This window comes from Talpa occidentalis, unplaced genomic scaffold, assembly GCF_014898055.3.
Source record: "Talpa occidentalis isolate TD23 unplaced genomic scaffold, MPIMG_talOcc4v2.1 talOcc4.8, whole genome shotgun sequence".
Taxonomy (NCBI): Eukaryota; Metazoa; Chordata; class Mammalia; order Eulipotyphla; family Talpidae; genus Talpa; species Talpa occidentalis.
This window is the reverse complement of record NW_023605194.1, coordinates 95,872,084-95,885,167: the sequence shown is the minus strand read 5'-3', so window position 1 is coordinate 95,885,167 and position 13,084 is coordinate 95,872,084. Positions and strand designations below refer to the sequence as shown.

The window sequence follows — 13,084 nt, the reverse complement described above, 5'->3', positions numbered from 1 at the left end:
TCTGGGAGACACAGTTGGAGCAGGAGCTGGCCCTTAGTCAAGTCATGCTCAAGTACCAGACTTCCTGCCTTGCCAGATGGAAACATGAGACAGGAGTTAGTAACCAGGCACCAGATACACGAGCTGCTTGAATAACCTCCCTGTGAACTTTACATCTTTATCAATTACACTGACCCATCGCTGAATCTCAGACAGAGAGACTGGGTATATTAGTTGGGGTTCGCTAGAGAAATGAGACTAGCAAGCTATATAGAGAGAGGTTATATGGAATTGACTCACATGATTTTGGAGGCCGGTAAGTCCCAAGATCTGCAGGGTGAGTTTGCAAGCTGGAGACCCCGGAGAGCTGATGATTTAATTCCACTCTGAGTCGGAAGGCCTGAGAACCGGAAGAGCTGATGGTGAAGTTCTACTCTCAAGAACAGCAGGTTCAAGACCCAGGAAAGCTGATGTTTCACTTTAAGTCCAAAGGCAGGGAAAAGCTGAATCCCACTTCAAAAGCAGTCAGGCAGGAAGAATTCTCTGTTACAGGGAGGCGAATAGCCTTTTTGTTCTATTCAGGCCATCAACTGCCTGGATGAGACCCACCTACAGTAGAGAGAGTAATCCACCTTACTCAGTCCACTGATTCAAATGTTAATTTTGTCCAAAAATGCCCTCACAGGAGTACCCAGAATGATGACTGGGCATTCCATGGCCCAGTCAAGTTGACATGTAAAATTAACCATCACACAAAGACATCACCCATATTACGTATCTTCCAGTTATAAGAACATACCAAAAATTCGATGTACTCTGATATCTATGGTCTCTGTTTTGCAGGATTACCCTCCTTCCTAAAGACATTTTCCCCATGTTGCTACAGTCTTTGAGCCTATTAGTTACCATTGCCCATGGTATGTTCAGGACAGACTGGTTCTGAAAAACCACTACCCAGCAGGGAGATGGAGATGGAGGAGACTGGGACATACCCAAGACAGGGTAGTTGAGTTCATTGTAGGACTTTTTTTTTTTTTTAAGATTTATTACTTATTTATTTATTTATACAAGCACTGGGTACAGTCAGAAGCGCGGGAGGGTGAGAGAATTCACCAGAGCCAGAGCGGGGAGCAGAGCAGGCAGAAGGACCGAGGTACACTGCTGAGGGGAGCAGCGGGCGGCGGGAGAGGTCTGCGCACCATGTGGGACCCTCCTCCGATGGCTGGGGAGCAGCCGGGGATCGAACTGGTGCTGAAGAGGCTGCGGGCAGCTTCGCAACCCAGCGCTCAACTGCTGCGCCACCGGGGAGGTCCATTGTAGGACTTTTTCTATGGTGTCCAAGGCTTATGTAAAAGGATGGCTCTGACCTTATCTCTATTCCATTGTTATCCCTGAACACTAGTCCTTCAATTTAAAACTCAACTTTATATTCTTCCTATTGCCCAGGAAAGTAGGAACAATATCTCAAAAATCTGATGAGCATTTAAAAATGAATAATTGTGTGGGTTAGGGGCAGTGAAACAATCTCTGGATAAGAAAAAACCATAAAATGAAGCACAGCCTCAGGTCAGAGGACTTTCCAGTGTGGTTAGAGGCTACAACATAGTCAGCTCCCAAAGCCAATGTAAATATTCACCGGACACTATACTGAAAGAACCCCTCCTTGGCTATGGCCCACTCCAACCTGTACTGTCATCAGGCAGAGACCCCAAGAAAAGAATTGCCAAATTTCCCTATATCCAAAAGGTGACAGTATAGGGCTGAAAAAAATAAGATATGTGCATTAATGGACAAAAGGGAAAAATGAGATCATCTGGGTTGGATTCAGTCTTCAAAGGTGGTGAATATACTCTTTGGTAGGAAGAAACAATGGTTCCCATATTCTACTTGGAAACCCTTTTCTTGGTTAAGTCCTGAAACAGATGCACAAGAGTCCCATTTGTGACCACAAGTTGTGCACTGCATGTGTGCAAAATATGACATTTAAAAAATATGCCCATTGTATGCCAGTACTAGTTACTAGGGGAAAAAATTAGAAAATAATACACTAATCTTTCATTTGCAAAGCGCCGTATCAGTTCTCATATCTATGATCTTATTTGGTCCCTAGACCTGATTTTTTGAGTTAAGTGTTGTAATCCTCATTTACAAGAGGTAACTGTGACTAAGAGGGGTTAAATCCTTTATCTGTTGATTGTGTAATGATAAAGCAACAAAGTTAATATAATCAAAAGAATCAGCACATACCCACAAGAGACACTAAGATGATCTCTCCACAATGATCTCAGAGCACCGCAGAGGAGTTCCTAGTGTGCCTGATGAGACCAGGTAAAAATTCCCAGCATCCTTTTCTATCATGTCTTATCCTGACTCACTAATCTTTCAGGACAGTGATGTCCCCACCCCACCCAATTCCTTCATTATAATTCATGATAGATCATCCAAGGTGAGTAGAATCTGTCCTCCCCAAAGGGTAACTATCTATTAAGCCTTTTTCCTAATTGTAAAATGATGGTCATTGTCCCCTATTAAAGGAAAAAGTGACATTCCATCAATGAGAGAATTAGAAGGTAGTTGAAAAATGAGGAATGTCTCCTAAAACTGTACCACATCAAGTTTCACCCTATGCAGAAGTCAGTCTAAAAATAAGTATATTCAACTCTTTCAACTAGCTTTCATCCTTCACATATCGATCATCAAGAATTTATTATCTAATATGTGCCAAGGATTGGTGATTCCAAAATGAATAAAACATAGATTAGTATTTTGTGCAAGACTCTGATATCCTGTTTAGGGGTGGGACAGAGAAGAAAATACAAAGAAGCAGGTAATCACAAGTCAAGTGCAAAAGCAGAATTATGGGCTACATGTGGTCTCAAGTAAGGAGTAACTAGCACAGCCTAAATATAAAGATGTCACAGAAGATAGAAATTTAAACTAAACTTGGAGGGATAAAATAAAAAGGGTATTTCATGCAAAGGATGCTACATGAACCATGGCATGGAAGTATGAAATGGCGGAACATCTCTCTGTACTCTTTCCATGACAGTTTAGCTAATGGAAGGCCCACAATGTGTCAGATACTGTGGTTCATAGTGCAGGTCTTTATCTCTGAGATAAAAACTGATGAAACACTAAAGCACAGGATAAGCAAACACCTCAAAGAGAATTATAGCAGGAATTATCACCAGGTAGTAATGGCAATTTACTGATAGGTGAGAAAGACAATAGCTGTTAGGAAGTCATTAGCATTGTTCATATTCACCACACCAAGACAGGACCATTTCCTCCTAATGAAAAATAATTGGCAGACTCTGCATTTTAACATGTAACTACCAGTCTAGGAACATTGGTCATGTTACATAACACCAGATGACTTTCCCAGAAGCCCATTGTCAAGTACACTATGATGCCTTCATGTGCTACGCACTCTCATGGCAGCATGGGATAGTCTGAATGAATAAATGGCTTTATGTTTTCTTTCCAGAAGCCTACAGTTGGATTAATACACATATTTGAATCAATATTAAAGAATAAATCATTACAATGTAAGGCTGGCTGGAGATACAAGTGGAGTTAAGAAACAGGAAAAGTCAGAAGAAATTACACAGAGGAGGTAGAATTTAAGCTGTGTTTTGACAGAGTGGAGGGATTGGAAGAATAAAAGAAGAATATTCCATGCATGGGAAACAAACTGCATCAAGGTGCAGAAGTGGAAATTGTTCTGGTAAATTCAGGTGGAATAAGAAACTATCTGCCTAGAGCAGAGGTTGATAGGTAGGATAGTAAACATGTAACATGCCCTAACTCACAGCCATAGAAGTTTATACTTGACTTGTGGGCTATGCGGAGTCATTCTAGGAGCTTCTCAGATTCAGGTGTGAGCTGACTTCATGACTTGAGGGTGAATGAATTATTACCAAAGAAAGGGTAAATTGGCCCTTGTGGAGATAACTAGTCGGGTAATCATCTTCATACTTGGCTAAATATACCAGTCAACATTCTCCAGAGAACAGAATCACTAGGATGGATGGATAGGTGGGTAGATAGATCATAAATAAGTAGGTAGATCACTAGGTAAGTAGATGATAGATATTTAGATAGAAGATAACTAGATAGATGATGATGATGATGATGATGATGAAGATAGGTAGGTAGGTAGATAGATAGATAGATAGATAGATAGATAGATAGATAGATAGATAGATTTATTTACTTTAAGGAATTGTCTCATAATCATTTGTGGGGGCTGTCAAGTCTGAAAACTTCAGTGTAGGCCAGCAGGCTAGAAACTCAGAGAAAAGCATATATTGCTGCTCAAATCTAAAGGCAGTCTGAAGGCAGAATTCCTTCTTCTTCAAGAAACCTCACTCTTATGTCTCTTAAGGCCTTCAATAAGCTGAGTCTCTCCCATATAACAAAAGGTAATCTACTTTACTCAAGGCCAACTGATCTAAACGTTAATTTCTTCTAAAGACTAACTTTGCAGTGACAGGCTGGTTTTTTGACCAAGTATCTGGGTATCGTGGCCAAGCAAAGTTGACACATAAAATTAACCATTACAGGAGGAAACTAATCCCTGTTAATTTTAACAGTGATGTTCATCCCTCCAACCTTGCCTCCTCTGCCTGGTGGCTTAGCTTGCTGGTAAATTCACAGCCCACATGGAGTGGATATTTGATCTTACTTGAAGAAACATTAAAAACAAACACTCTGTCGACCTAAAGTAGAGACAAATCTCTGTCTCACCAGGAAAATCTTCCCTTTCTTCCCGGTCCTTCTAAATCCACTTCTCTCCAGACTTCTGCTAGCTACACCTCTTCTCCTATATGAAAAAATAGTCCCAAGGTTGACAGTGAGAATCAATGTTGTACAGACTCACTGTTGGTCTGTAGAAAACCACCCAACAAACGTATCACAGGAAACTCATGCCACGGGGCCATGCTTTGTTTGGGTTTGGTTCAAAGATTTCTAATCAATCTTTCAAAACTTTGCTTAGCTTATAATTTACCATGGGGTGACAGGTCCTATGTGGAGGAGAAGGATGACTTTCATTTAATATTAACCAAGCAGTTTTCCTCCACTTCCTCTTCTCCATTGTTTCCAAGTAATAAACAATGAGATTTAGCAAGTAGTTTAAAGTCAACTGGCTCTGAAGCATTCTTCTAAGTATTCTGCCTCACACATGACCTGAATATTGCATTCAACATCTGTTGAGAAAAACACACACACTTACCTAACACACAGACCCAACAAGCTATGCATTGTTTCCAAGTAATGGTCATAATGTACTTGATGTTTCTTAAGAGGGAAATACTAAGCAAAAAGAATAACACTGTTTTCCCCCAAATTATTCATGCTGAACAGAAAAAAAAAAAAAAAGAAGAGTGAAGTCAGAAACATTAACCCACTGCTGGTAACTTCCTTTGTAGGCCAGGAAGGAATCAGTGATGAAAAAGTGCCTAGAATGTCTTAGTGAAAATGATGCCTGTGATTCACACAAAACACCACCAAGGAAAGAAAAATTATATGAAAATGTACCACAGCAACACCAAGGCTTAGAGACAATGTAATATCAGACTTCGTAATTTCTCCTGAGGAGAGGTGGACTGGAAATAATCAAGATTTCTCCAAGTACCTACATTAAGAGTCAGATAAAGACAAGTTGAAAAACTATACCGATAGCTGATTACAGAACTGAGACACCAAGGCAGGGAAGGGGAGAGGGTGGGGTACAACAAAGAAAGAAGGAGCACAGCGCTCTATGGTGGAGGAATATGGGTGAGTTGGTGGTAGATGCACTATGGTGGTGATACCTGATGGAGGTACCTCAGTCAAAAATTAATTAATTTATTAATTTAAAAATAAGAAATTTCTCTTCATGTCAAAATCAGCCTTCATGCTTTGAAACAAACAGGAGAAGACATCTCATGGCCTGAAAGAAAAGGAGCAGCAGTTCACCATCTTCCAGGAATGAGCCCTAAGTGCTGTACTACCCAGGAGAAGAGCAAGATACTACCAGCAGGGCATGCTGAGAAATGCCTGGTTTCCCATGATTCTCTGTCAGCTCTTTGTATAAGCCTAAGACAAAGTGATGCAGAAAGTTCTCAAATAGGGCCTCCCCTGGTGATGTAGGCTGTTGAGCGCAGCGCTGGGAAGCTGCCCGTAGCCTCTGCAGCACTGGTTCGATGCCGGCCAGTGAGGGTCCCACATGGCACAACAGACCTCTCCTGTCTCTCCCGTTGCTCCCCTCAGTAGCATACTTCGTCAGTCTGACTGTTCTGCTCCCCGCTCTGTCTCTGGTGAATCCTCTCACCCTCCCATGCATCTGCCCTGTACCCCAGTTCTTGTGTAAATAAATAAATAAATCTTTTAAAAAAAGAAAGAAAGTTCTCAAACAAAAGAACAAGTAAGGATATGCTGAGTAAAATGGCAGCTAATACAGATTGTTGTCAACGAAGGCTACGTCAGGCAATTTAGGATTCATAGTCAGAAGCAGAAAACATTGCAAAGAGGCCTAGGTTGTGGCGCTAAAGGGCAGTTTTCACCAGGAACATGTCACCATGATTACTAAGTGTTTTATATTAAACTGAAGAATAAAACATTTTAACTTCTTGTCTTTACATTGAACATGAAGCCTATGATATACATAAATGTCTGTTTTTAAAATCGCTTAAAGAAACAGTCCAGTCTTACACTGCGAAAGGATCTCTTGATGTTTCTATCATTCAGTAGCAAGGGATAAAGACAAAGTTGCTACTCGAAGACTGTCAGAGCCATACTTTTCTCCATCCTTAGTTTGAAAGTTCGGATTGATCTAAAGATAAAAGGCAGACATGTTTTCTTCAGGAGGACACTTTAAGATGATCTTCCTCAGGCCAATGTACTTTGTTAAAGTACCTATTCTTGAACCAAGGAAGCTCCAGAATCTGGTGCAGCTATCCTCATTCCAGAACTGCAGAAATAGATACTAAATTTTCTTTCCCACATAGCAAGGAGACATTGATTTCCTTGGGAATAGGTGACAGTGTCTCTGGAGTGGGTATATCACCCTGGATCAGGGGTCACGTCTAGTCATTTACCTCAATTAGTATGCCAGGCAGAGATTGTGGAACATGCAAAGTTCAAGGCCTTCAAAGGAGCAGCTAGTACATCGTGGTACTGAAATCCTTCATGACCTTAGTTGAGATGTCACTTCTGGGAAACCTTCCCTGCCCAGCCTGCAAGATAGTCAGATGCTCTTCTCACTTATCTCATAGGCTTTGATGCATTGAGATGTAATGATGGACACAGACACCATGTGCATTGTAAATGTCTGTTTGCCTTTTCTACAGCTCTTTAGGGTGGAGACCTACAATTCTCATCATTCTAATTCAGTGTTGTATCCCTAGCAACTAGCATTGTGCATACAAGAATTATGGAATAAATTGCTTTTAAAATGCTTACCCTTGTACTTTTACATTGGCAGTTCTCCCATCAAAGCTTCTGGTACCGTCCATGCTACTTCATACCTCAGCATTCTCACTTGTGCTAAAAGTTTAAAATATGAATTTTAAATTATGAATTTTAAAATATGAATTCTTATAGATATTCAAGATGCCACAGACCACATCAAACTGTAGGTCTTCTGTCCATCATTCCCCATAAATCATCCACCTTGAGCATGCTGAGCCAAACTACTCCCCAAGCACACACATAGTTTCCTGACTCCAGCCTGAGCCGACATCATTCTCCTTCCTCTAGAGGTATCCATTATCCCTTCCATTGATCCAGTTCTTCTCCATCCATCAAGAACTAACTGATGCCTAGTCTCAACCTTCTTTATTACATTCTTGCTTTTCTCAACTCTTCTATTAGTGGTAACACTTATTGGCCACTTAATGAGAGAGAGAGAGATTTAAACATAATAATTTAAAATAAGAGCAGTATGTCTAGTCTCTGTTCTATATATTATGAGCTCAATCATTCACCCATAGCTCTCTCTGCTTGTGATACAGAGTTCAGACAAAACAAACAAACAAAAAATAAGTCTGGTGTTCAAAAATAATAAATATAATGAGGCAATTGCATGACAGCCCAAAGTGTGAATACCAGATGATGGATAGGTGGATCAGTTGATAAAGAGATTAAGAATTTGGAAAACAATCTGTTTTTCAAAAAGATGATCTGACACACAGCAAAGTTGCACCAATATGGCAATCGAATAAGAAAGAAGAAATAGACAGAAAGCAAACCAGTCATGACTGATCCCAGCTTTCTTTCATTCAAGTCACCAGAGAGCTACCTATTTCCTTCCATAATACATTTCCCTGCCAGTCTTCTTAGGACAACATTCTCTCTGAGATATTAAGGGAACAAAAACCTCCCCAATCCCAGACAACATGCCTGGCACCAAGTCATGTAACTATTTACCAATTTCTCATGTTTTCTACTAAAAACTTTCTTTTTGCTTTATATCAGTCTCCTTAAACCCAAGCTTGTCATTTCAAAAGTTTGCTACTGTCATTGAGGCTGTATTTAAAGATAACTCAGAAAGTTCAAGAAAAAGCAATTGTGTATAAGGTATAATGGCATGAAGGTCACGCTCTGTCTGGGACCTCACAGGACCCTGGCCCCACTCGGCACCAGGAGCACTGAGCACGCTGTCAGGCACCATGGCCGCTGTGTGTGATAAGGTAGGAGATCCTGGGAGAGTCGCTCTGAGACTAAGAGAACTCAGTTTCTTCAAATATAAAACAATGGGGGTGAGTCAGTTTAGTGTTCCCAAAATAGTGCTGTCAAAACCAAATGGAGGCTCACCTTGCTCAACAGTGGACCAGGCAGGGAAGGGAGTGGATTTGTGGGAGTGAAATTCATCTCACCTGCACAGGAATACTATATTCTTGATAGGTCCTTGTATTTATTAAACCATTATCCAATTAGGCCAATACAAGGCAAAATGTAAATGATGATCAAAATGTCCCCTGCCCCCAACTCTTCTCTCTCCTCTCCAGCATTACAATAGCCAAGTTTGTGTCCCCAACAGAATTCCAGAGTTGTCTGTGTCAGTGCCTGAGGCAATAATGTTAGTGGGTGGGATCTGTGGGAGGTGTTTAAATCCTGAGGGTAGAATCTTCCATGAATAGGATTAGTGCCTTGGGAAAGAGGTTCCAGGGGAATCCCTGGTACTTACACATGGAAGCACACAGTGAGGAGGAGCCAGAAGGTGCCAGAAAGAGGCACCTTGATGCTGGCATTCCAGCCTCCAAAACTGCAAGAAAGAAATTTCTGTTAGCAGTGAGTTCCCCAGTCTGTGTATTTTATGGATTTCAAATGGGCTTACACAAGCACCTCACAGTTGGCATTAGGAAATTCTAAATAAATCCTAAAGCTCTTTCTCAATCACTATTCAGCTGGCCCCATGTTAGGATCCAGTATTGTGTGTTATGAGGCAAGATGACCAGTTCATCTGACAAAATCTGTATATTTTTTGATTAAGTGGTGAAAGGAGTTACATTAACCTTTGATCCTGCCAAAGAACACACTGGCATTTTACTAGACGGTACAGACACAATGTTTTTATCCCACTGTTTTTCAAACTTGAAAACTTCACCTTTTGAAAATGCAGGGGAAAGGGAGCACTATCCCAGGTGGGAAAAAGCCACATGTGAGGCAGCTGCAAGACAATGGCAGCAAACAAGAGGCACGGCCCACGGGCTCAGGCAACCCAAGGTGCAACAGGTTGGCCCCATCCCTGCAGGGACATGCGTTATCCCAGGTCATGACCCTTCCCCAGCACTGCCTTCTCAGGTTTGAAGACATAAAACAGAGACAGCACGAGTAGCAGCATTTGGAGAATATTGTGTCACTGTTATCACTTGCATCAGAGAGAGGAACGTGCTGGAATAAGATTGGTGGAGAAGAGGTCTCTCAGTGTTTACATGAAAATCTACCATAATTTTTCTGGTGATCTGTTTGGGTACAGAGAATTCTAGAGAGGAAGTCCACAGAGGGAAGGGAGCAAAGACTCTAGCTCTATATTTTGAGAAATGCTGGCAGCCAGGTTATTATAGTCTCTGGATGGTGGGAGTGTAGGAGCTGGACTCCTGTGTCCTCTAATAGGCTGGCCAGGTAACTAGCGACAAATGCAGAGCACCCAAGAGCCATTGGGTCCCAATGCCACTGAGAGAGTAGGGAAGAGAAGGCAGGACATACAGTTTGTCTCCCAGGATTCTAGGACTAATAGTCATAAGCTCTTTTCCCTAAGCATTTTCACCACATAACTAATTGGTTGTAAAGCAATTTTGCTGTAAAAGTTAAATAACTGGTTGACAATTTGGTTGACAGTTTGGTTTCAACTGACACAGTACTCCCATTTTTATACTATAGTGATAAAACTTACTGGAAGTGTGAAGTAAGAGATTGTGAAGCCAGATTGCATACTGTACTAGAAAATGACAACGTATCAGTCTGAAACTCCTCCAGTGAGCACAGTATTCCCACCCACCCATGAAAACCAAGTTTACCAAGCTATGCAGAAATGAAAAAGGCAGTTACTAATTATTGAAAAGAATTATCAATTTTTATGTTAATTTAGATATAACACCTTGTCCTCTAATGAGATTTTTACCAAATTTATCATGAAATATTAGAAGTTGGAGGCAAAAAAAAAAAATCAAACTCCTCCCCCAGATAAGAAGTAATTATGTGATCCCTGATGAGTGTAAGTCCCTTGAACTTGGTAAAATTTTCTGCTATTTGATAGTGAAGAACAAAATGTAGACAGAATTTTGGGTTTTGGCACAGAATTTGACTTAGATGATTTGGTGAAATGGAAGGTCTGGGCTCATGATGGAACATTTAAAGGTAGTACAGGCATGTCCCACCTGTTATGTATGTTACACATAATGATGAAAAAATAGCAACATTCAAATAGCAGTGCAGAAGCCTTTCAAAACACTCAGTCTCAAATGTGCATCTTAATATTTGGACACTGATATCTCTTAATGAAGAAATTTTAGCAAAGAGAAAGTATTTCATAATAGCCTTAAAATTAATGCCCCTTTTTACTTTACATGATTTTATCTTTTTTTAAATTTTTTTAAGATTTATTTATTTATATAAGCACTGGGGTACAGGCCAGAGGTGCGGGAGGGTGAGAGAATTCACCAGAGACAGAGTGTGGAGCAGAACAGGCAGAAGGACCAAAGCACACTGCTGAGGGGAGTAACCGGCAAGACAGGAAAGGTCTGCCCCACCATGTGGGAATCTCCCTGGCTGGCCAGGAATCGAACCTGCACTGCAGAGGCTCCGGACAGCCTCACAGAGGGGCACTCAACCTACTGCGCCACCAGGGAGGCCCATGATTTTATCTTTTTAATATCAAAATTTTCTTATAACCAACTAGATATATGAAGAAAATGCTTACAGCAAAATTGCTTGTAGCAAAGAATTTATGGTGATTCTACCTGACAGTTACCTGGAGATCCAAATAGTTTGGGAGGCTGGAAATACACTAGCCATTCTGGACATCTCTGGTGACCACAATGCAGATTGCCCAAAATTATCATTCTGGGATGCTTGATGACCTATTCAGGTGACTGGAGCTCCAAATGACAGGTTCTTGGCTTGAATACAAAACTGTATTCAAAGACAAAACAGTGCAGAAAGAAAAATTGAAAGTCCTGGCAGAGAAAAGTGAAATTACAGCAAACGTATGAACAGTTATGAAGTAAAAAGCAGCCAAAAAGCTCCCACTGCCACAAAAAGAAAAGGGGGATTTATATTACTGACTCACTTTTCAAAGCAAATGGATTACCCTGTGATTAATATCATGTTAGTGTTTTATGATTTCTTTTTAACTGTTCAAATGTGATATTGCTAGATTAAAAGGGTAAAGCTATCATTCTATAAATATATTAACAATTGATTGAAAAATAAGGAAACAGTATCCATATTCTATCCATGCTTTCTCTTTTTATTTTGTTTTGTTGTAGTAAGAATACCTAATATCTACCCTTATTATAAAATTTTTAGTGTATATTACAAAATTGTTTCCTATACATACTATGTTGTACAGCAACCCATCTCTATAACTTATTCATCTTGTTTAACTGAAATTGTATACAAATGTTGAATCAGATGTGGTGAAATCAGAACCCTTGTGCACAGTTGGTGTGAATGCAAAATGGTGAAGTCACCATGGAAAATATGGTTTTCAAAAAAAATAGAACTATTTGATATAACAATCTTACTTCTGGATATTTACCTAAAAGAATTAAAATCAAGCTCTCTACATGGGCGATATTAGAACTCCCATGTAAATTGCAGCACTAGTCACAATAACTAAGGTGTGGACACAAACTAAATATCTATCACCAGATTATAATGGATAGAAAAAAATGTGAGACATATTATTTAGGCAAAGGATTTCACATACATAAACAACAACCAATTAGAAGGTACATTGAGAAAGTGACCCACATGACAAAGTTTCACAACAAAGATGTACCCAGATGTGAATTTAACAATAATGTGTTACTGGGCCTCCCTCCCCGGTGGCACAGAGGTTGAGCGCTGGGTCGCGAAGCTGCCCGCAGCCTCTGCAGCGCAGGTTCGATCCCCGGCTGCTCCCCGGCCACCGGAGGAGGGTCCCACATGGCGCGCAGACCTCTCCTGCCGCCCGCTGCTCCCCTCAGTAGTGTACTTTGGTCCTTCTGCCTGCTCTGCTCCCCGCTCTGGCTCTGGTGAATTCTCTCACCCTCCCGCGCTTCTGACTGTACCCAGTGCATGTATAAACAAACAAACTAAATAAATAAATAAATAAATAAATAAATAAAAGAATAATTAAAAAAAAAAAAAAACCAATAATGTGTTACTAAGGAATGTGAAAGAATATTTAACTAAATAAAATGGCAAATGCATTCTTGACAGAATGGGACCATAAAGATAACAATTCTTCCTAAATTAATTTATAACCTGAATTACAATGGGATTTTTCAACAAAACAAGTTATTTCTAAAGTTGATACATAAAAATAAATAAGCCAGAAGTCATTACAATTGTGAAAAACAGGAGGAAATAGATTTATCATATATTAAAATGAATCATAAAGTTACAATTAAAC

The 13,084-nt window shown here is 40.3% G+C and overlaps 1 long non-coding RNA gene across 2 annotated transcripts; it reads right to left on the bottom strand.

The window, feature by feature from the left end:
* Window positions 1-263: 263 nt before the first annotated feature.
* Window positions 264-11,590, bottom strand: LOC119234255 (uncharacterized). Of its 2 annotated transcripts, none has more exons than XR_005122564.2 (4): window positions 11,438-11,590; window positions 9,152-9,229; window positions 7,426-7,509; window positions 264-379 (listed from the first exon to the last, which is right to left on the bottom strand). It is a non-coding gene; the product is annotated as an uncharacterized LOC119234255 (long non-coding RNA). The 2 variants fall into 2 exon arrangements; XR_008549910.1 differs by lacking the exon at window positions 264-379 and adding an exon at window positions 7,124-7,199.
* Between the last annotated feature and the right edge of the window lie 1,494 nt (window positions 11,591-13,084).